Here is a 23,722-nt window from a genome sequence, read left to right on the forward strand (position 1 = left end):
ACTGAGGCGTGAGAGAGCACAGAGGGATCTGAGGATCCAGATACAAAATTCCTTGAAAGTGGTGTCACAGGTAGATAGGGTCATAAAGAAAGTTTTTGTTATACTGGCCTTCGTAAATGAAAGTATTGAGGGGAGCTGGGGTGTTATGGTTATGTAGAAGTTGTACAAGACATTGGTGAGGCCTAATTTGGACTGTTTGGTCAATTAGCTACAGGAAAGATGTGAATAAAATTGAAAGAGAGCAGAGAAAGTTTACAAGGATGTTGCCAGGACAAGAGGACCTGAGTTATAGGGAAAGTTTGAGTAGTTAGGATTTTATTTCCCAGAGCATTGAAGAACGAGGGGAGATTTGATAGAGGTATACAGTATTATGAGGGTTATATACGTAATCAGGCTGAAGTTAGGTGAGACTAAAACTGGAAGTTATAGGTTAAGGGTGAAAGATGGAATATTTTCGGGGAATATGAGGGGGAACATCTTCACCCCCAAGAAGGTGGTGAGAGTATGGAAAGAGCTGCCAGTGGAAGAGGTGGGTTTGGGTTCGATTTCAACATTTAAGAGAAATTTGAATGGGTACGTGGATGGGAGCTGTATGGAGAGCTGTGGTCCGAGTGCAGATCAATGTGACTAGGATGATTAATTGTTCAGCGTGGTCTGTGTCTGTGCTGTGGTGTTCTATGACTCTATGACACATTCCTGAATCTTAGAAGTGTGCACAAATTTCTATTCTATCTATTAGAAACTGTAAAAATCCACCATGCAATCTCCAACTTCTTTAAATGTCTGCTTCATGTTATCTCCCCCTGTGTAAATCAGCTCATGGTTTCAAGCTGCAGGGGAAAGAGTTTCATACAAGTCCTCATATTATTCTGGACAACTTGCACCTCATGCTTTCACAATCTTAAAATCCCTTCTATCATGGAGCTGAAATACCTACAACACTTCTTTTACATACGGACTCTCTCCATTACTTTCTTCATCTCTACTTCTTTCCCCTGTGTCCCCTGGTTATAAAGCCTGAAGTACTGTTCAACATTTTGAGTGGCTTTTTCTGCATTCATTGGCTCTCTCAAGAACAGGATATTGTGAAATTCGTTCATCAAGAACCATTCTGGAATTCTTCCAGGATTCTGTGGGAATTCCTCTCTGGATACAAGTAGAGAGCTGCTGAGGCAGAAATAAATCTCCCAGACCACTCGCACCCAAGGAAAAAAAAAATCAGTTGTGAAATGGACAGACAATTGTAACGTTGGTGCCACTACATTGCCTCAAGATAAATAATATTGATTTCCTGTGGAGCCTTAGTTCTGCCCCTCTTTTGAACTGTGCATTGGAATTTCAGTATTGCTGTTTCTATGGGCCACCAGACTGTCCCAGCTACACGGATGCCATTATTCCTGTGCTTTGGGTGTTCTTGCATTGACAGGCTGATGGAGTGGCAGATTGAAACGTCTCACCCTACGTGTGCATCCCAGGAATGAAAATCAAATTAAGGAACACAAGAATAGAAGGTCATTCGTCCCCTTAAACCTGTCTTGTGAATCAATTAGATTATGGATGATTTGTATTTTAATTCCATCTACATTTTGATTCAGCCACAACAGCTGTTCCAGATTCCCCTTATTCTCTGCCACCACCCTGGACAACCAGGCTCTGAGCAGTTTTGCCAACTTTTTCCACACTCTTCCACTGTAGGAAATAATTTATGTCTGTCAATCTTATTTGATAATCCTAAATACTTCAATTGGATTTATCAAAATCAAATGGAAGAAAAAATTACTAAGTTTTGCGGATTTGCAGCTTGACAGACAGTCTTATCAGGTAAACCTTTCTACGCAACGCAAGCCACTAGATTCTATTTCATGTTTGACTAATGTAACATTAGTTAACTGATGCTATTTTTATTTATGATTAGAGATGATCTGTTGCTGTATTTCAGTCAAATTCACATTAAAGAGTTTTAAATTAAGGTCTTCCTCTTAATTTTGTAAACTTTGTTTTGCAGAGCAATTCAGTGGTATACCTCAGTACAAACTAGATAGCATTCAATTCATTGAAATGTAACTGAAGCTCACTGTTTTTTATTTTTATAGACTTTTAAAGTTTTAAGTATAGATATGTGACATTTCTGAACTAAAGGGGTTAGTGTATCGTCGAGTTATCCTAAGGCTGGAGTCTTGACAAACAAGTGCTTTTTGAGGTAAATGCTATCAGCTGAACCTATTCCAGCAAAGCTGCAAGCATCACCTGGAATCGGCCTGGATTTATGCTTGCAATCAGCATACAGCGACCCCTGGTGGTCGATATTTGCAAGTAGCAAATGGGTGAGGAAAAGGTTGGACTCAAATGGTGCAACAGCCTTAATGTCCAACCTCTTCAGACCTGAATGTTAAGTTTTTGAAGTCAGTAGAAATATGGGTAAAAGTAACATGGGCTAAAATTTTTATGTTAGCCAAATAATAAAGGACCTATTCAGTCTGTGTGGAAGTCACATGCCTTGTTTGTGCTCAGTTAATTTTGTATGGATAATTCTCCACCAGCAGGAGTAATTAGTATTGCTCTAAATCTGTTGATTCTAAAAGCAGAAGGGTGTACGTTCTTATCAAGGATGTAATGCCGAGGCTTTGTAAGGCATTGGTCAGATTGCATTTGGAGTATTGTGAGCAGTTTTAGACTATTACACCATAAGACATTGGAGCAGAATTAGGCCATTTGGCCCATTGAGTTTGCTTTTCCTTTCAATCATGGCTGAATCTCTTCAGCCCCACTCCCCAGCCTTTCCCCCGTAACTTTTGATGCCATGTCCGATCAAGAACCTGTCAGGCTCTGCCTTAAATACACCCAATGACCTGGCCTCCACAGCTGCCTGCGGTCATAAATTCCACAAATTCACCACTCTTTGGCAAAAGAAATTTCTCCACATCTCTGTTTTAAATAGATGCTCCTCTATCCTGAGGCTGTGCCCTCTTGTCCTAGACTCCCCACCATGGGAAACATCCTTTCACATCTACCCTGTCCAGGCCTTTCAACTTTCAAAAGTTTTCAATGAGATCCCCCTCATTCTTTTAAATTCCAGCAAGTCCAGACCCAGAGCTGTGAAGTGTTCCTTGTCTGATAACGCTTTCATTCTCAAAGTCACCCTTGTGAACCTCTGCTGAACCTTATCCAATGGCAGCACATTTTTTCTGAAATGAGGAGCCCAGAACTGTTCACAATACTCAAGATGAGACCTCACCAATGCCTTATAAAGCTGCAGCCTCACGTCCCTGCTCTTGTCTTCTAGACCTCTTGAAATAAATGCTAACATTGCATTTGCCTTCTTCACCACCAACTCACCCTGCAAGTTAACTCCTAGGTTGTTCCGCACAAGGACTCTCAAGTTCCTCTGCATCTCAGAGTTTTGGATTTTCTCCCCGTTTCGAAAATAGTCCGCACATTTATTTCTTCTATCAAAGTGCATGACCATGCATTTTCCAAGCCAAAATGTCGGAAAGCGAAGAAACAATTACCATTAATTTATATGGGAAAATTTTTGAGTGTTCTCAGAACCAAAAAATAACTTAACAAGTCATACCAAATAACACATAAAACCTAAAATAACACGGACATATAATAAAAGCAGGAATGATATAATAAATATACAGCCTATATAAAGTAGAAATATTGTATGTACGGTGTAGTTTCACTTATCAAAATCGGGAAGACAGTGAGCCAAAATCGATTTGGAGAAAAAAAAATCAGCATGTACACGCATGTGCACACAACTGCCCGCCCAAGGCTTCACAGTCATGGTAGTCTTTCTTGGGGTAAGCACACGTATAAAGCGGGCGTCTTTTTTCGTAAAAGCGAAGATCCTCTTTGGTTAGCAAAAACAGGAACTAATGTAGGTCTTTCGTAACAGCGAGCTGTCGTAAAGCGAACGTTTGGAAAACGGGGGCCACCTGTACCACCTGTGATGTGTTGCCAGAAAGCTAGATTGCCCGGAGGCTGAAGGAATTCTTTCCAAGCTTGAGTGGAACCCATGGGCAACGCCAGGGGTCCCAGTTGTCAAGAAGGATGGGTCTGTCAGGATAATTTTATGATCACCATAAACCTAATACTGAAATTAGATCAATACCCTCTGCCCAGGATAGAAGATGTTTTTGCAAACCTTTCTGGAGGGAAATACTTTAACAATGTGGACTTAGCTGAGGCCTACCTACAGATGGAGGTGGAAGAAGAGACCAAAGTGTTTCTCCCCATAAACATTCACAAAGAGCGTTACTACTGTAATAGGCTCATTTCTGGAGTAGCACCTGCACCTGCGCTCTGGCAGAAAGCTACGACCAGCTACTGCAAGGTTGTCCAGTCTTTCAGTGTTACCTGGATATCATCATTGTTACCGGTGAGGATGACAAGGAACATCTCCAAAATCTCAAGACAGTGTTAAAAAGATGAGAGATTATAGGCTCAGAGCACCATGCAGCAAGTGTGAATTCTTTAAACCAAGCATCGCTTACTGTACTTACACTATTAACACACAAGGAATACACAAGTGTGCTGAGAAAGTCCAAGCAGTCGCGTATGTCCCAAGGCCAAAGGGAGTATCACAGTTGTGTTCCTTTTTAAGATGTCTCAATTACAATAACAAGTTCCTGCCAAATCTTGCTGCTGTGCTCCACCCTTAGAACTCATTACTGGTGTTATGAAGGTACCACAACTCTGAGGGGCCGAAGGGGCGGGAGCAGCCCCCTCCTTCCGGAGAATCGCAAGATCGCTATTAATTCGGGTCTTGGAAGTGAGAGACGATGCAACGGTTCTGGCCATTGCTCTTAGAGGCACCTGTGTGTCCCTACTACGTGACAGCTACCATGGACATGGACACCCTCGGGTAATGTGGGGGTGGAGATTGCATCCCCCTACTTTGATGGACAGCTACAACTCTGCAAGTAAAGATAAAAGCGGACTGCAGGAGGCCGTACCCTAGCGATGCACCAGAAGAACTTGCTCGCTCAACGCTCCCGGGAGAGCTGGAAGCCACTCAATGCCACGTGTGCTCCTAACTCCTTTGCCTGGGGAGTGAGTGGTAGATAATACCGAGAAGGACTTCGAACTAACAACGGGGAGACCAACGCTCCCCTGATTTTAACGGAGTGGTCATAAAGACACGGGCAAGTTTTCTTTTCGTTTTCACCGATCCCTCTAAAACACGTAAAACCCAGCGATTTCTCGAAAGGCTAAAGTCTGCAGACGTCTGAATGACTTTTTATATTTCCAATGGACAAAAATATTATCCCCTAGACAACAGCCGAGATTACTTCTTAATGATGATTATGACTATACCCGTGCTTTAGATTGAGTATTGGTGATGTGCATTATCTGAATGTTTGTATTAACCCTACTTTTGTGCCCCTTTATAAATAAAACATTTGAAAATAGTGACATCAGACTTCAACGAACCTCTCTATCTTTGCTGGTAAGTTCTCCAGTTACGGGATACGTAACACTGGAGATTGGGAAGAAGTGGCAATGGACAACGCATTGTGGAGTAGCTTTTCAAAAGGCAGAAGAAATGGTGACGTCGGACACTGTGCTCACACATTATGATCCACGTTGTCCAGTGAAGCTTGCCTGTGACGCCTCGCACTATGGGTATAGTTGCAATCATGCCACATGTTATAAGCGACGGAAGTGAACGCCCCATAGCCTTTGCATCATGTTCCGTTACTGCTGCAGAGGAGAATTAAGCATAGATTGACAGAGAGATCTTGAGTCTGGTTTGGGGCGTAAAATGTTTTGACCAGTACCTGTATGGGAGATAATTTACACCCAATGTGATTGCCAACCTCCAGTGTCCATTTTCAATCCACAGGCAAGTGTTCCACTGACAGCAGCAGCACGAGTGCAGAGATGGGCTCTGTTTCTCAGAGGACACAATTACAATATTGAATTCAAGAGGACAACTAAACTTAGAAATGCTGATGGATTATTTCATTTACCCTTTGAAAAGAAAATACGTGAAAAATTTACAAAAGAGGACACTACTCTTAACATATTCTCCATAATGTAAATTGAACGTCTCCCCATTATGACAGGGATAGAAACATAGAAAAACCTGCAGGACAATAAGGGCCCTTCAACCCACAAAGTTGTGAAGAACATGTCCCTACTAGACTTAGAAATTAATTGGTTTACCCATAGCCCTCTATTTTTCGAAGCTCCATGTACCTATCCAAAAGTCTCGTAAAATACCCTATTGTAACCACCTCCAGCACCATTGCTGGCAGCCCATTCCATGTACTCACCACTCTCTGCATAAAAAACTTACCCCTGACATCTCCTCTGTACCTACTCCCCCAGCACATGAAACCTGTGTCCTCTCATGGCAACCACTTCAGCTCTGGGAAAAAGTCTCCGACTATCCACACGATCAATGCCTCTCGTCATCTTATACACCTCTATCAGGTCACCTCTCATCCTCCGTTGCTCCAAGGAGAAAAGGCCGAGTTTACTCAGTCTGTTTTCATAAGGCATCCTCCCCAATCCAGGCAACATCCTGGTAAATCTCTTTTGCACTCTTTCTATGGTTTCCACATCCTTCCTGTAGTGAGGCAACCGGAAATGAGCACAGTACTCCAAGTGGGGTCTGACCAGGGTCCTCTATAGCTGCAACATTACCTCTCGGCTCTTAAACTCAATCCTACGGTTGATGAAGGCCAATGCACCGTATGCCTTCTTAACCACAGAGTCAACCTGTGTAGTAGCTTTGAGTGTCCTATGGACTCAGACCCCAAGATCCCTCTGATCCTTCACTCTGTCAAGAGTGTTTAATACTATTAACACTATATTCTGCCATCATATTTGACCTACAAAAATGAACCACGTCACACTTCTCTGGGTTGAACTCCATCTGCCCGTTCTCAGCCCAGTTTTGCACCCTATCAATGTCCTGCTGTTATCTCTGACAGCCCTCCACACTATCCACAGCACCTCCAACCTTTGTGTCATCAGCAAACTTACTAACCCATCCCTCCAGTTCCACATCCAGGTCATTTATAAAAGTCACGAACAGTAGGAGTCCCAGAACAGATCCCTGAGGCACACCACTGGTCACCGGCCTCCATGCAGAATATGACCCATCTACAACCACTCTTTGCCTTCTGTGGGCAAGACAGTTCTGGATCCACAAAGCAAGGTCCCCTTGGATCCCATGCCTCCTTACTTTCTCAATAAACCTTGCATGGGGTACCTTATCAAAAGCCTTGCTGAAATCCATATACACTACATCTACTGCTCTACCTTCATCAATGTGTTTAGTCACATCCGCAAAAAATTCAATCAGGCTCGTAAGGCATGACCTGCCTTTGACAAAGCCATGCTGACTACGCCTAATCACATTATACCTCTCCAAATGTTTATAAATCCTGCCTCTCAGGATCTTCTCCATCAACTTACCAACCACTGAAGTAAGACTCACTGGTCTATAATTTCCTGGGCTATCACTATTCCCTTTCTTGAATAAAGGAACAACATCTGCAACCCTCCAATCCTCTGGAACCTCTCCCATCTCCATTGATGAAGCAAAGATCATCACCAGAGGCTCAGCAGTCTTCTCCCTCACCTCCCACAGCAGCCTAGGGTACATCTCATCCGGTCCCAGTGACTTATCCAACTTGATGCTTTCCAAAAGTTCCAGCACATCCTCTTTATTAATATCTACATGCTCAAGCTTTTCAGTCCACTGCAAGTCATCCCTACAATCACCAAGATCCTTTTCCATAGTGAATACTGAAGTATTGAGTAATTACCTCTGCTATTTCCTCTGGTTCCATACACACTTTCCCACTGTCACACTTCATAGGTCCTATTCTTTCATGGCTTATCCTCTTGCTCTTCACATACTTGTAGAATGCCTTGGGGTTTTCCTTAATCCTGTCCACCAAGGCCTTCTCATGGCCCCTTCTGGCTCTCATAATTTCCTTCTTAAGCTCTTTCCTGTTAGCCTTATAATCTTCTAGATCTCGAACATTACCTAGCTCTCTGAACATTTTGTAAGCTTTTCTTTTCTTCTTGACTATATTTATTGCAGCCTTTGTACACCACGGTTCCTGCACCCTACCATAACTTCCCTGTCTCATTGGAATGTACCTATACAGAACTCCACACAAATATCCCCCGAACATTTGCCACATTTCTTCCATACTTTTCCCTGAGAACATCTTTTCCCAATTTAAGCCTCCAATTTCCTGCCTGATAACCTCATAATTCTCCTTATTCCAATTAATCGCTTTTCTAACTTGTCTGTTCCTATCCCTCTCCAATGTTATTGTAAAGGAGATAGAATTACGATCACTATCTCCAAAATGCTCTCCCACTGAGAGATCTGATAGCTGACCAGGTTCATTTCCCAATACCAGATCAAGTACAGTCTCTCCTCTTGCAGGCTTATCTACATATTGTGTCAAGAAACCTTCCTGAACACACCTAACAAACTCCATCCCTTCTAAACCCCTTGCTCTAGGGAGATGCCAATCCGATATTTGGGAAATTAAAATCTCCCATCGCAACAACTCTGTTATCCCAGGATCTGTTTCCCTATCTGCTCCTCGATGTCCCTGTTACTATTGGGCGGCCTATAAAAAACACCCAGTAGAGTTATTGACTCTTTCCTGTTCCTAACCTCCACCCACAGAGACTCTGTAGACAATTCCTCAATGACGTCCTCCTTTTCTGAAGCCGTGACGCTATTTCTGATCAACAGTGCCACACTCCCACCTCTTTTGCTTCCCTCCCTGTCCTTTTTGAAACATCTAAAACCCGGCATTTGAAGTAACCATTCCTACCCCTGAGCCATCCAAGTCTTTGTAATGGCCAGCACATCATAGCTCCAAGTACTGATCCACACTCTAAGCTCATCCGCTTTGTTCATAATACTCCTTGTGTTAAAATAGACACATCTCAAACCGTCTGTCTGAGCACATCTCTTCTCTATCACCTGCCTATCCTCCCTATCGCACTGTCTATGAGCTTTCTCTATTTGTGAGCCATTCGCCTCTTCCCCAGTCTCATCAGTTTGGTTCCCAACCCCCAACAATTCAACTTTAAGCTCTCCCCAGGAGCCTTAGCAAACCTCTCCGCCAGGATATTGGTCCCCCTGGGATTCAAATGCAACACATCCTTTTTGTACAGGTCACACCTGCCACAAAAGAGGTCCCAGTGACCCAGAAATCTGAATCCCTGGTCCCTGCTCCAATCCCTCAGCCACACATTTATCCTCCACCTCATTCTACTCCTATACTTTCTGTCACATGGCACAGGCAGTAATCCTGAGGTCACTACCTTTGCGGTCCTGCTTCTCAATTTCCTTCTTAACTCCCTGTAGTCTTTTTTCAGGACCTCCTCCCTTTTCGTACCTATGTCATTTGTACCAATATGTACCACGACCTCTGGCTCTGCTCCCTCCCACTGCAGGATATCTTGGACACGATCAGAAACATCCCAGACACTGGCATCTGGGAGGCAAACTACCAACCATGTTTCTTTCCTGCGTCCACAGAATCGCCTGTCTGAACCTCTAACTATAGAGTCCCCTATCTCTACTGCCTTCCTCTTCCTTTCCCTACCCTTCTGAGCCACAGGGCCAGACTCTGTGCCAGAGGCACAGTCACTGTTACTTCCCCCATGTAGGCCGTCCCCCCAAACAGTACTCAAACAGAAGTACTTATTGTCAAGGGGTACAGCCACAGGGGTACTCTCTAGTACCTGACTCTTCTCCTTCCCTCTCCTGACTGTTACCCACTTGTTTGTCTCCCCTGGGCCCAGTGTGACCACCTGTCTATAACTCCTCTCTATCATCTCCTCACTCTCCCTGACCAGATGAAGGTCATCCAGCTTCATCTCCAGTTCCCTAACTTCGTCCATTAGGAGCTGCAGCTCGACACACTGGGTGCAGATCTGGCCGTCTGGGAGGCTGGGTGACTCCAGGACTTCCCACATCTGACACTGAGCACGGAAAACTGGCCTGACACACATACTTCCTTTCTGCAATTAACACAGGTAGACGTACCTCACCTCGTTACTATCTAAGCCCATTGAGCCAAAGCCTTATCACTCTGTCTCCCTCTCACTCCGCTACATGCTCCGAATGCTGCCTGCTGGATATGGCCGTCTTCTTTTAAAACTTTTCATGCTCTCCTTGTTGACACCATGTGCCTACGCAGTCTTGTCTCTCTTTACCCCAAGTAGTAAAAATGCCTTCGCTCCAGAAATGATCCAAAGGGAATCCAGAAAAGACCCCACACTGTCTCTGGTCTACATGGCAACACAAAATGGCAGGAATGCGCATCAGAATTTCCAGTTCCCCCACTTTTACCAGTGTCTGGAGGGGGTTTGCCTTACGTGTGGATTGAGAGTTATTGTACCATCCAAGCTGAGAGCTAGAGTGCCGGTTGAGCTACAGTACATGCCAAATGTCTATGCGTGGTCAACATGAAAGCTTTGGTGGCCTGAGATAAATCAGCAGGTCAAGCAGCTTGCCATGCACTGTCTGGACATGTCCAGAAGATGCAAAGAGCAATGCTTCTCCATCCCTGGGAATGGCCTCAATTGCCCTGGCAGAGGATTCATGGGGATTTTGTTAGACCACTCATGGCCACAAGTTACCTGGTAGCAGTGGGTGCAGCTACAAAGTGGCCATTAGTGTTCCCAATAGCCTCCATTACTGTCACAAATGTGCCCAAGTGCGGAGTGAGAGATACTGACGCGGGTCCATAGTTCACAGACTTTAATGCGAGCAATGCTGAAGGGAAAAGAAAACAATAATCGCTAGGCCAAACAGGGCCGTTGACTAAAACACTCAAACAGAAAATGAAGCCGACACTGCAGTTGAAAGGAATAACACAAATACTGCTAGTCTTCAGATTCAGTTGACTCAACAGTCCAATTTCCCAGGCAAGGCCGAATGCAAACAGGCAGTGAGACGTTGCTGTGTCCAAGTCTCGACAAATACTGCGATGGAATGAATGGAGTTAAATGCTATCACAATGAAATAATAATTAGCTGACACGTGCATATTCACGAGTGCAAATGCCGAATCTGCTGTGTTGATGAATCCATGGTTGTGACACCTACAACCTTGCACATGGTTGATATGTTGAGAAGCCTTGGTGTTCAAGAACACTTAGTCAATGACAATGGACCACAGCTTGTTGCGGAACAGTTTCAATCAATCTGAAAATGAATGGAATAAGGCATATCACTGTTTTGTGCACTTTATGCAGTCCTGGGTAGGTCTGTAGTCTAGTGTAGTGTTTTTCTGTGTTTTTTAAATTTTACTTTTTAAATCATTCCATCTATTTATTTATTTATCTATCCATCCATCCATCTATCTATCTATCTATCTATCTATCTAGCTATCTATCCATTCATCCATCTATCTATTTATTTATCTATCTATTTATTTATTTATTTATTTATTTATTTTTACACAGTTCAGTCTAGTTTTTGTACTGTGTCATGTAATACCATGGTCCTGAAAAAACGTTGTGTCATTTTTTACTGTGTACTGTACCAGCAGTTGTGGTTGAAATGACAATAAAAGTGACTTGATTTGACCTGTACCATACCACACAGTTACAAATGGCCTGGCGGAAGGCTTTGTTCAGAGTCTCAAGAACACACTGCAAGCAACGTCAGCAGAACACACTACACTGACACTGAATCAGAATCTGGCCAATTTCCTCCTTGCGTATCACAATGCAGCACCCTCCACAAACAACAACTCACCAGCTATGCTGTTGCTGGGTCATCCTTTACACTCACGCCTGGATCTCCTCAAACCCAGTCTCAGAAGGATAATGCAGGGAAAACCGCTGAGACAAATTGAGGGCTCCTCAAACAAGGTTCGATGTTTCACTCCCCGACAAGCAGTCCTGGCGTGGGGCTACAGAGGTGGTCAAATGTGGGTTCCTGGAAAGATTAAGAACTGAAGGGGGGAATGTCACGTGATGACGTAGGATCGAGACGTGGAAATCCAGCTCTTCCTTAAAAAACTAGTAAATTAATGTTTAATTGAAGAAAAGTTAGTAAATATTTTCTAAAAACTACGTCTAAACTACTCAGGATTTTCCTTAGGTATGCCTCCTAAACAGACAAAGAAAAAAACTACTACTTTGAAGATAGTACAAGCTGGGCCGGCCACCATGAAGGAGCCTCGGACTCAAGTGCATCTTACCTCCGGTGACACAGAACAGAAATTGGCCGCAGCATCAATAGTCTCCAAGAAGAAACAACAGGAACAGCGCATGCGTGCAGGAAAGGGCATGTGCAAACATGAGCAATTTGAACTACAAATCCCAGGTACGACTGGAAGTGGAAGTGAAAATGCACCCGAGGTGGATTCGGCTTCTCTGGAATATACAGATGAAGATGAGGAGGCAAAAGAAGAACAACAGGAAGAGACTGGAGGTGGAAGATATTCTGGAGACATAAGAGAAGCTTTGGTGCAAATAATGCATGAATTAAAAGAATTAAAACATTAAAAATAATAGAAGAAGATATTAAAAACATGAAGACTATGTTTGATAAAATGGTGAAAAAACAGGAGAAAATGGACAAGAAAGTTAAAAACCTGGAAGAAATAACGGGAGACACTATTGAGAGAGTGAATAAAATGGAAGATAATATTCTTGCCTGGACATCAGAAAGAAAATGACTGTTGGAAAAAATAGACATGCTTGAAAATTTTAGTAGATGAAATAATATTAAAATTGTTGGTCTTAAAGAAGGGATAGAGGGAGAGGATCCAATAAAATTTTTTCAAAAATGGATCCCGGAAAATTTGAAAATGGAAGAGGGAACCCAGTTGATTGAAATCAAAAGGGTCCACAGAGCCTTAAGATCAAAACCGCAACCTGACCAAAACCCACGACCAATCTTGATAAAATGCTTAAGATATCAAGATAAAGAAAAGATCCTGGAGGCGGCTGCCTAATGTGCCAGAAAGAGAAATGAGCCATTGATGACAGAAGGGAAAGCAGTTCTTTTCTGTCCTGATATAAGTTATGACCTTTTGAAGAGAAAGAAGGAATTTAATCCAGTGAGAAAAGTTTTATGGGAAAAGGGTTATAAATTTATATTGCACCACCCGGCAACACTGATAATTTTTATGGATGACGGAAAAAGAAGATTTTTTACTGATCATCGGGATGCAGAGGAGTTTGCACAAGAACTCCCAAATATTCGCTAGACACAGTAAAGATTTAAAAGTGAAACAGATTAAAGATGAAGATGGGGACAGTGAAGTGAGTTGATGGACATTAAGGACAGAAGAATATGTAAATATACTTTTAATTATATGATACAGGGAGAGAAAGGTAAAAATTTGAGAAATATTAATCGAGAGTAATGATACTATTTTTTTCTTCTCTTATATATACTTTTTTCATGTTACAGGGGAGCTGGGGGATCTTTGGATCAATGGCTATGGGATTCACGTGTGTAATCATGGTGTTTGCCATGACCCGCACAACGGAGGCGGGTAATGTTGTGTTTTTTTTCATTCACAACATTAGCGGGGGGGGGGGGGTTTGTTTATTTTTCTTTTATCTTTCTTTCTTTGCCTGGATGATCGGAAGGGAGACACATAGCAACATGGAGAATTTTAAAATAATTCCCCAAGGTACTATGAGAGTTGAAATATTATGTATTATTATAGACTGAGTAACCCCATTAAAAATAATGACTAGTTTACTGAATTTTAAAAGTTTTAATGTTAATGGGCTTAATGGACCGGTGAAAAGAAAAAGAATTTTAACATTAAGAAAATGAAAATAGATATAGCTTTTATACAAGAAACACATTTAACAGAGATGGAACATCAGAAATTAAAGAGAGATTGGGTCGGAAATGTTATAGCAGCTTCATTTAATTCAGAAGTGAGGGGAGTTGCAATTTTGGTCAACAAAACTTTACAAAAATTAAAATACAAAATGTATTAATTGATTCTGCGGGAAGATATGTAATTATACATTGTCAAATATTTTCAGAACTATGGACTCTTATGAATATTTATGCACCAAGTGAAAACGATGTAAAATTTATACAAGAGGCTTTTTTGAATTTGGCTGATGTACACAATAAAATATTAATAGGTGGAGACTTTAACTTTTGTCTAGACCCAGTTTTAGATAGGTCAACAAAGGTTGTTACAAAATCAAAAGTAGCAAAATTAACTTTATCATTGATGAAAGATTTAAATTTGATTGATATATGAAGAATTAACCCAAGAGAAAGAGATTATTCATTTTATTCAAATAGACATAAAACTTATTCAAGGATAGATTTTTTCCTACTATCAGCGAATATTCAAGACAGAGTGAAAAATATGGAATATAAAGCAAGAATATTGTCAGATCATTCCCCCTTGATAATGACAATGATAATGATGGATAAGGAGGAATTGATTTACAGATGGAGACTTAATTCAATATTACTAAAATGTCAAGATTTTTGTGATTTTATGAAAAAACAGATACAGTATTTTTTAAGATACAAACTCACATTCAGTTGGTGATAAATTTATATTATGGGAAGCGATGAAGGCATATTTGAGAGGCCAGATAATAAGTTATACTTCTAAAATAAAGAAGGAATATATGGTAGAAATAGATCAATTGGAAAAAGAGATTACAAAATTAGAAAAAGAATCTCAAAGATATATGACAAAAGAAAAACAAAGACAACTTGTTAATAAGAAACTACAATATAATACACTTCAGACATACCGAACAGAAAAAGCAATTATGAGAACTAAACAGAGATATTATGAACTAGGTGAAAGATCACACAAGATTCTTGCTTGGCAGTTAAAAACAGACCAGGCTTCCAAAATGATAAATGCAATTAGAACAAGTGTAAATAAAATTACTTATAAACCTTTAGAAATCAATGAAACTTTAATTTTTTTAAATTCTGAACTGTATCAATCAGAATCACAAAATGATATTGTTGAGATAGAAAGGTTTTTAAATCACAAATAACTCTTCCAAAATTGAATTTGGAAGAACAGAAGGAATTAGATGTGCCTTTTACATTAAAAGAGGTCGAAGAAGCTCTAGGATCACTTCAGAGTAATAAGTCTCCAGGAGAAGATGGTTTTCCACCTGAATTTTACAAAAAGTTTAAAGATTTATTAATTCCTCCTTTTATGGAGCTAATACACCAAGCAGAAAGAACGTATAAACTTCCAGAATCTTTTTCAACAGCTATTTTAATAGTATTGCCAAAAAAAGACAGAGATCTTTTAAAGCCACCATCATACAGACCTATTTCTTTGTTGAACATGGACTATAAAATAATAGCAAAGATTTTATCTAATAGATTATCTAAATACTTACCAAAATTAATACACATGGACCAAACAGGATTTATTAAAAATAGACAATCAGCAGATAATGTAACTCAGTTACTTAGCATAGTTCATTTGGCACAAAAGAGGGAAGAAATGAGTGTGGCAGTTGCTTTGGATGCAGAAAAAGCATTTGATAGGTTGGAATGGGATTTTTTATTTAAGGTATTGGAAAAATATGGATTAGAAGTATCTTTTATAAAATGAATTAAAACCTTAAATACTAACCCCAAAGCTAATGTGGTGACAAATGGCCAAATTTCAACATCATTTCAGTTAACAAGGTCAACTAGGCAAGGTTGTCCATTATCACCTGCTTTATTTGTATTGGCGATAGAGCCATTAGCTGAATTAATTAGAACTGACTCAGATATTATGGGTTTCAGAGTTAATCAGGAGGAATACAAGATTAACTTATTTGCTGATGATGTTCTGATTTATCTAACTAACCCATTGCATTCGTTGCGTAAATTATCTTCTAGATTGGAAGAATATGGGAAAATCTCAGGGTACAAAATAAATTGGGATAAAAGTGAAATTCTACCCCTTACTAAAGGAGATTATAGTCAATGTTGATTAATAACTCAATTTAGATGGTCGATAAATGGTATAAAGTATTTTGGTATAAGAGTTGATAATGATATAAAGAATTTATATAAATTAAATTATTTGCCATTATTGAAAAAAATTCAAGAGGATCTTGATAAATGGATGATGTTACCAATAACATTAATAGGTAGAGTCAATGCTGTAAAAATGAATATATTCCCTAGATTACAATATTTATTCCAAACACTACCAATACAATTACAAGTTTTTTTCAAGAGTTAAATAAATGTGAGGAAATTCCTTTGGAAAGGTAAGATGTCAAGAATATCATTGTAAAAATTGACATGGGAAATTTAACCTAGGAGGGTTACAATTACCAAAATTTAAGAATTATTACAAAGCATATCAACTTAGATTTATTGGCATCTTTTTTTGATGAAGATAAACCGGCATGGATTAGAATAGAATTAGATAAAATAGGAGAAAATATACCAGAAGGTTTTATATATAAATGGGAATCTAAATGGATACGGGAAAAGAAAGAATCTTCTATACCAAAACAGTTGATTGATTTATGGAATAAGATAAATGTTGATGATGAGATAAACAAATCTTTATTAGCAAAGAGACCTTTAATTCAAAATAAACTTATCCCTTTTACAATGGATAATCAACTTTTATATAACTGGTTTCACAAAGGGATTAAATATATAGGAGACTGTTTTGAAGGAGGTATATTAATGTCATTTGACCAATTAAAGAATAAATATAAAATATCAAATAACACTCTTTTCTATTATTTACAATTAAGGGCTTATTTAAGAGATAAACTGGGTCAAACAATGTTATTGCTGAATCCGAATGAAATAGAAACTTTAATTCATAAAGGAAAAACTTAAAAATTTATTTCTGGTATGCATAATTTGATTGAAAAACAGGCAATTAAACAAGGAATTCATAAGTCAAGACAAAAATGGGAAACTGATTTGAATATTAAAATTGACGAAACAGGTTGGTCAAGATTATGTCTTGACAGTATGACAAATACAATAAATGTTCGACTAAGATTAGTACAATACAACTTTTCACATCAAATATATATTACACCACCAAAAATAAATAGATTAAACTCAAATTTATCTGATCAATGTTTTTGATGTAATCAAGAAATTGGTACTTTTTTACACTCTACTTGGTCTTGTTTTAAAATTCAACCTTTTTGGACAAATTTAAGAGTTTTACTGGAACAAATTATTGGAATACAACTTCCACATAATCCAACACTATTTTTACTAGGCGATATTGAAGGGATAAAATCGAAATCCAAATTGAACAAATACCAGAAAGAATTCATAAAAATTGCATTGGCAGTAGCCAAAAAGGCTATTGCAGTTACTTGGAAATTGGATTCATAGTTAAGTATAGATTGTTGGAAGAATGAAATTTTTAGCTGGATTCCACTTGAAAAAATTACTTATAATTTAAGAGATAAATATGAAATATTTCTGAAAATTTGGTGCCCTTATTTAGAAAAGATAGGATTAAATATATAGGTGCTCCGAAGATAAAATTATTGGTTATCTGGGGAAAGAAATAAATATACATATTAAAGCTATTATGAATTCCATGGAGCATGTGGGGATCTTATGATATCCAGGCATTCTTTCTTTCTTTCCTTTTCCGATAGGGATATGTTTGGGGGAAGGGATTAAGGGGAGGGGGAAGGGTTGATAATTTTTTTTTCTTTCTGTAACCTATTTGAAAATTCAAAAAAAAAATTAAGAACTGAACTGGACCACTCTCCTACTCAGTGGAGATGGTGTCTGACATTGTCTGGAGATGACATATCGATGAGCTGAGGAGAGCAGAATCACTGTTTAGTGCAGAAAGAAAGGTGTCCAGAGCTGTCAGTCCCAGAGTCAACTCCCACTGCAACCACGAAGGAGACGCCGAACCTGAGATTCTTTCACAGGCACAAGTCTCCTCTGCCAAGCAGAGTGACACTCCCACCCCCCCAACAGGAAAGACGTTCTCTCACAAGAGTGAAAATTCTCCACAATAATTAAGTCTTTAGGCTTGAATCAGACATTTTAAAATTTAATATACTGTAGTACTTTGTATGTATATAATGTCATTTTTTATATATGATGACTAGAGAGCAATATGCTGCATATTGAGTTGGAGTTTAGAGCTAAGCAAGGAGGAGTGTTGTGTATTTAATATTTCAGGAAAATTTGAGTAATATTTGAACTATAGTTTGATTAAGCATTCTTAGCAATATTATGTTTGATTATATAATTCATTATGGATTATATGTAAGAAGTGAAAGGCTCACGTCATTACGCCTCCTCATCATATGTGTGCACCTCACCAAAGAAAAAAAACTTAGTAGACCTGTTTCCCAGCTTCTGTGGTTTTCTTTCAAAACATATCAAGGTTGATGACCTTTCATCACATCTGTGCAAGGTCAGGAAACAGATAGGAGTTAAGTAGCAGAGTACTGGGGAGTGCAGGAGAGGGAGTAAAGAGCATATCTGCGACAGGGTGGAAACCAGCATAGACTGTTATTGTGAATTATTATGTTAGGGAATGAAATTACATTAATCGTAGGTGATCTGTCTGGAAGAGGTGTAAATAGGAGTTGAATTAGAGAGAATAAAGGTAAAATGTCAGAGCTGTGACTTCCCTCATTCCCCATGCAGAATTGCCTTTCAGGAGGGGTGGTGAGCTGCCTTCTTTAACTACTGCAATCCTTGAGGTGTAGGTATACCCGCAAAGCTGCTGGGGGGGTGAGTTTTGGGATTTTGACTCTGTGACAGGACAGGATTTGTAATACAAAAAAGAGCCATCACTGGAAATCCACAATAAAGAGAAAGCTGAAAAAAACAGGCAGACAAAGGGACATCTGTGAAGAGAGAAACACCCAGTTAATGTTATAGTTTGAACCTTGACCTTTTATCAGAACTGGCTTGTTCTAACACAAATTGGAAAAACTGGTTATATAATTTTTTTTCAATTCATTATTGAGTTCAAATGATTGTACTGTGCCTAGTTTGATGATTAGGCAGTGTTCCTCATGACTATATATTGTTTCTCTGTAGATTGTCACTTCTAAAAAGGAGCTGCATCATTTTTCTTTGAAATCTTCTCTGGATATCCAAAATAATTCATTGTATGAATCAATTTGAAATTTGGTGCTATGTAATTTAAATACAGTTACTGTCCTTCTATTAGCAAGAAAGTAAATACTGTATTTGAAATATAAATAACAGTACAAGTGAACCAAAAACTTCTGCATATTTATACATCAAACATGCTTCTGCAGAGGCCGCAGTTCTGAACTTGTGCAGCAGAGGGCAGTGTGTGAACTGGAAGGGATTTCAGACACTCCTGCAGAGCTGAATTTATTTTTAATCATTAAAATATTTTAAAATCTCCTTGCAAGTATTCCCACAGATTTTAACCTGAAGAACTCCATCATAATTTTATACTTTTAAAAAATTACCATATAACTACTTTTCAGAATAATAATTTAGCAGAAAGTAATTAAATGTTCAGTAGACCTTCACTACTTTCAGGAGTTATGTTCAATTTAAGATATCAAATGTACCACAGAGTGTGTTGGTTTGGCAGATTAAAAGTTATAGCAGTATCATAAATTAGAAATGATAGTTTATTAGCTTATAACTGTTTTTCTGCGTTCACAGTTTTCATCTGGAATGGAAAGCGTTGTCCTCAATGGGGGGGTTCTTCCTTCCCAGTTTTGATGAAGGGTCTTGGCCCAAAACGTCAACTGTTTGTTCCTCTCCATAGATGTTGCCTGCCCTGCTGAGTTCCTCCAGCATTTTCTGTGTGTTGGTTTGTTCTTGTTTTTATGGCAATGTTGTTTAAGATAAACGTATTGTCTTCGACGTATCTTTAATATTTGACATATTAACATGTCAAATTACAAGATCAAAAGCTGGGTTATGTGTGCATCAAAAATGTACATGCAAGTGCTACAATAATTTACAAACCAAAATGCCAAGTTAGAATTTCACATACAGTAACTTGTCTTTTAAGTCACTTCTGAAATATGCAAAGCTTCTTGACACAGTATTGGCGTAGACCAAGAAAGGAGAAAATGGAGCAGGTGATTAAAGAGAGGTAGTTTATCAGCATGATTTAGAAGGGAGGCAAAGAAGAAGTACAAAGGTGGCTAGAAGTATTCTGTTTATTCTGAAGGGGATGGAGAAACAATTGGGTGAACTGGATACCAGGATTAGATTCGGCAAAAATTCTCTCATCTTGCAAAGATTGGCTGGGCTAAAGAGTTTTGAATAAATTGCAGGAGTCCTTGAACAGTCTGACATTGTTGCGCTTGCTGAATTATATTATTTTGGCCAAAATCCCACCATTTTGTATCATGACCATTTATGTTCTGTCCCATCAGCAGGACAAACCTGGGATGGCTTTGTGAAGGGAGAAGGTTGAGAAGGATAACCTGGAAGCTCTTATGATCTCCAGATGATCTCCTGCCATCCTCCATAAGCTGATTAAACATCTCTCCCACACACCAGGTAAAATACAAAGCAATCTGAGGGTGAAGATGGGCAGAATATGAGATCTTCGATGGCATCACTGAGTGGTTGTTAGTACAACTAATGACAGAGCTGATCTGATACGCTTTGGCATTGGTGAATAGGAGATATCGGGCCAATTTTCTGCATTGTCATGAAGCTGCCAGTGTTAGAACATTATTGAAACAGCTTGGCTGGAAACTCAGTGACTTCTTCAGCATCCCTTCAGTACAAGGGCTGGGACATTGTCTGGTTGCAAAGCCTTTCTAAGATGCAGTGTTCACTGATATTATGTAGATTGAATTTTGTCTCCAGAAAGGGGCGGAGTTTCAATATGGCGACGTAGACATCTGCCTTTTAGGCGCTCTTCATTTTTTAAACTATAATCACCCTTTAATCAAATCTTTTCGTACTTAATTACATGGGTTGATATTTATGATTTACTTCTTTTCTAAAATAATACTTGATTTAATCTTTTCAAACTTAAAATGTCTGTATCTAAGAAATCGTCTAAAGACCCTCCATCTCCTGAGGCAATCTCCAGTCTTCTGGATACTGAACTTGCAAGTCTGGAAAATAAGCTTACTGCGAAAATGTCTGAGCTTGAAGAAGTCGTTAGATCGTTTGATACCAAGCTTCAATCGCAGGCAGCAGATATTGAATGGCATGAAGAAAAGTTTGCGGCTCTTGACAAGTTAATTTGTGAATTTTGTCTCCAGAAGACATAGATCATCAGCTCAATTCTGCTCCTCCTCAATTCTGAGGTTGAAACCACCTCGGGCTTATCTCCGACAGGTAGATGCTGGTCTCTATCATCGTAAGATCATAAGACTTAGGACAGAATGATTCCATTTGGCACAGTCTAATATGCTGATTTATTTTCCCTGTCAACCCCATATCCCTGCCTTCTCCCCATTACCCTTACTAAACAAGAACCTATAAATTCTACTTTAAATATACCCAATGGCTTGTCCGTGGCAATGAATTCCACAAATTCATCTCCCCTTGGCTAATGCAGTTCCTCCTTTTCTCTGTTTTAAAGCGACACCTTTCTATTTTGTAGCTGTGTCTTCTGGTCCTAGACTCTCTCGCTATTGGAGACTTCCCCTCCACATCCATTCTATTTAGGCCTTTCAATATTCAGTAGGTTTCAACGAGACTCACCCTCCCAGCCCCAATATTTTAAACTCCAGCGAGGAAAAGAAGTGAGATGAAGCAAGTCGTTCAGAACTGAATGCAATGCTGAACCTGATGGGCATTGCAGGGAAAGATCCAGCCCAAGCATTATCAGCAGTACCTGCTCTTGAACTCCTGTCAGTTGTTTGACGGGATATGGCAGTATTGTCGAGCTTTGATCTGATCTCTGGAATCACCCACTTCTGTCCTTAGGAGGCTGTTTGAGCTTATTAAGCAGACATTTATCCCGTGTGAGCAGAAAGGCCTGTTCTGAATCTGTTAAGGACAGACATGGCTCCAACATATAGACTGATGAAATTGATGTCAACCAGGCACTTTTCCTGTTAGAATTACTGCTGATCCCTCACAAACCCCTGAAAACTGAAACCTCTTCACACTCCAGCCCCCAACTCCGGTTTCAAACCTACTTCTGTTACTGACCCTGCAGAGTTCTTCACCTCAATCCTGACCCACACCCAGCCTACACTTCGACTGCACTCCTGCCAACGTTCCTGGCTCTCGAGTGTTCACAATCCAACTGAGCACCCAGCCCAGCTCCTTCTAAGAAACAATTTACTATTAACCAGTGCAAGACATCAAATACAATCCATCTCACAGCAGACAGGGCTCACGGGACACCACAGGAGAGGGCTCTGGACCAATACACTGTATATGAGACAGTAACTCTGTATTTCCAGCATAGGAAACTCGATAAAACCACCCCCATGGAAAGGAGAATATTTGTGATCGTCATTATTGACATTACCCAAGAGCTGCTAAGGTCAATGATTGAGGTTCAACAACCCCTAACGATTTAATCACCAATCTCGCCTCATGATAAGGACACGACTAGGATTGTTTGCTGATCGAATGAATGTTCAATACTATTCGTTGCTGGTCAGATAATGAAGCATTTCATGCTTGATTGCAGCAAGATTTTAAACCATTCAGATAGTGACTGATAATGATGGTAATAATTGCATCACAAACACATAGTGATCACCTCTCAGTGCACTAACACAGATCACCTTGCCCTTAATACTCAGTGGCATTATCATTGCTGAGTACGTCATCATCAATGATCAAGAGCCTCACAAAACCGGTCACTTGAATATTTTGGCAAGAGGTCGCATATTCCAAGGTGTCTCTCCGCTTGAATCCTTAAAGTCTTTCTAATATCTATAAAGCATAAGTCAAAATACGCATTCACTCCGCTGCTATGACACTGTGGTTGCAATATGTTCAATCTACAGAATGCTTTCCAGTTATTTGTCTGAGCCATTCTGATAGCAACTGAAGAACACATGTTCTCTTGCACCCGGAAAGTCAAGTAAATGTAAATGCCATCACATTAAAGTTTCTATCAGAATCAGATACCATACTTGGAAATATACTGTATTGCCATTTCATTGTTTTCCCTGGGTGTAAATCCTAAATTTCCGTACCCCACAGCACCTTTATCAGAACAAACTGCAGCATTTCAAGAAGGCAATCAGAGAGGGATAATAAATACTTACCATCTAAACATCAAATCAATCAAAGGGAAAGTTTGGAATATGAATGAATATTCTGCTCTTACCTAGATGAGTGCGGCTATAGCAACTCCCACCATCGAGATCGGAGTAGACCACTTGATAGGACATTCTGTCTTCTCTCCTGAACAATAACTTCCTTCACCCCATTCCATTACCTTGCTGCAGCCTCCAAACTTGTATCTCATGTCTTGGCAATGAAACTAAGTCGGGCCAGGATGTGCATTTGCTTCTCTGAATAGCATTTTCTATAATTTGCCTGATGTGGACAACCCAGTTATGACCATAATTTATTGCCTTTTTTCAGTCTTTGAGAAGGTAGTGGCAAACAATATTCTTACATTGCTGTAATTGTTGAAGGTACTCCCAAAATGTTTTCAGGAGTTCCAATATATAGAAAGAAAGGTGCATGAATTGCAGGAGAATTTGTAGCCACTGCCAATCTCAATCCAAGTGGATGGTACAGTTTGGCAATGATAATACTATTCCACTATACGTGGTTCAACTTAATCCAATTTGTG

The sequence above is a fragment of the Hypanus sabinus genome, chromosome 4 (genome assembly GCF_030144855.1).
Source record: "Hypanus sabinus isolate sHypSab1 chromosome 4, sHypSab1.hap1, whole genome shotgun sequence".
NCBI lineage: Eukaryota > Metazoa > Chordata > Chondrichthyes > Myliobatiformes > Dasyatidae > Hypanus > Hypanus sabinus.